A 2,203-nucleotide genomic window follows, 5' to 3' on the forward strand; every position below is an offset into this window, starting at 1 on the left:
GGTTCCGGCTCAACACCCTGGTCCCGGCCCTGGATCTCCTGGCCAACCTCCGGACGGCGATTCTGGAGTTTTTTTGGCCAAGAATGCCCTGGGTCTCTGCAGGGATCCTCCACCTGCCCCTAGAGGAGGGGGGGCAGGGCCTGAAGTGCCTACGCACTCAGGTCCATGTCTTCCGCCTCCAGGCCCTGCAGAGGCTCCTGTATGGTGCAGGTAGTCCGGCGTGGAGCGTATTGGCGCGCACCTTCCTCCACCGCTTCCGAGGGCTCCGATACGACTGGTAGCTCTTTTACCTCCATCCGAGAGGTCTTCCGTGAGACCTCTCTGGGCTGCCGGTCTTCTACCAAGACCTCCTCCGGACCTGGAAGCTCTTTTCAACGACCAGGTCCATGGCGGCCACCATGGGGGTTGACCTCCTCGCAGAGCCCCTGCTACACAATCCCCAGCTTCATGTGCAGGTGGCGGAGTCCCCCGCGGTGCGCCAGAGGCTGGTCTTGGCGGAAGTCACCAGGGTCAGAGACCTCCTGGACTATGACCGGGGAGACTGGCTGGATCCCCGATGCTTGCTCAGCGCATGGGGCTCTCCAGCCCTTGTACTCCCCGGCGCATATTACAGGAGGTGAAGGCTGCTTTACAGCCTGCTGCTCGGGCCTACCTTGACCAGGTCCTGCGAGAGGGCACGCCCCACCCACCCTCCACCCCTGGCCCCGAGGACATTTTTATCGGGCCCGTGCCCCGTGGACCCAATCGGCCCCCCCGCCCTTTCACTGTGAGCCAGCTGCACGATCTGCAGCCGGTTCTGTTCCAGACTGCGCCAAGGAAACATCTGTACATGCTCGTGCTCCACACTCTTCACTACCTCACCCTTGCGTCCCGCCCCGATACCAAATGCCGGGACATCCTGCCACCTCTCGAGGGGTGAGAAGCCCCGGTGGGCCAGCTTATACTCTGCCCTGATCCAGAGGCTTGCCGGGGATGTCAGTTGGCGGCTCCTTCACGGGGCCGTGAGCACGGGCGTGTACTTGGCGCGGTTCACCCCTGTCCCCAACACCTGCCCTTTTTGTAGCGTGAAAGAGACCCTGGTGCACATTTATTTAGAGTGCACCAGATTGCAACCCCTTTTCCGGCTCCTCTTGAATATCTTATTGCTTTTTTGGTTGCACTTTTCCCCTCACCTTTTTATCTATGCACTTCCCATCCGTGGCCCCACAAAGTCATGGGATCTCCTTATCAACTTCCTCTTGGCCCTGGCCAAACTAGCCATCTATAAAACCAGGGAGAGGAGGTCGGCCAATGGGATTTCCTGTGACTGTGGGGCCTATTTCTGCTCCTCCGTCCGTTCACACATCCGGGCAGAGTTCCTCTGGGCAGCATCCACTTGCTCCCTTGACACCTTCGAGGAGCAGTGGGCGTTGTCCGGAGTTCTCTGCTCAGTGTCCCCATTAGGTTCCCTTCATTTAGCCCTATGACCTCACTCTCGATCCTGTTTTTTCATTAGTTGTCCCATGAAATCATTTGGTGTCACAGACCTGTGGATCCTCCCCTTAGGCTGGGGGAAGGTCCTTTAGAAGTGGGCGGGCTTCACCTGCCCACCTCCTGGATGCCAGTAGGACCAGACTCCTGCCAATAGGACCAGACTCCTACTGGCCTGGGTCTGTCACATATCCCTCCCTCCTGCTCAACACCAAGGGGTTGGGCAGCTTCGGATACCAGACAGTGCACACTTGACAAGCCATCGGCATTACCATGATGGCTCCCTGCTCTGTGTTGCACATGGAACTGGAAAGGTTGGAGGGATAAGAACCACCTGGTCACTCTTGTGTTCTTCTCCTTGTTCCGCTGCATCCATTGAAGAGGGGCATGGTCGGTCACGAGGACAAATCTGCGCCCGAGCAAGTAGTAGCGCAATGCTTCCATGGCCCATTTTGCGGTGAGGCACTCTCTCCCCACCACTGCATATCTTTGTTCCCTCGGAAGGAGTTTCCTACTAAGGTAGAGAATTGGGTGTTCCTTCTCCCCGACCATCTGTGATAGAACGGCTCCCAACCCTACTTCCGATGCATCTGTCTGCAGGATAAATTCCTTGGTGAAATCAGGGGCTATCAGTACAAGGTTATTGCAGAGGGCAGTTCGTAGGTCTGTGAATGCTTCCTCTGCTGCGTCAGACCATCTCACCAGATCAGGTCCATGGGCTTTCACTAGATCT

Source organism: Gopherus evgoodei, chromosome 1 (genome assembly GCF_007399415.2).
Source record: "Gopherus evgoodei ecotype Sinaloan lineage chromosome 1, rGopEvg1_v1.p, whole genome shotgun sequence".
Taxonomy (NCBI): Eukaryota; Metazoa; Chordata; order Testudines; family Testudinidae; genus Gopherus; species Gopherus evgoodei.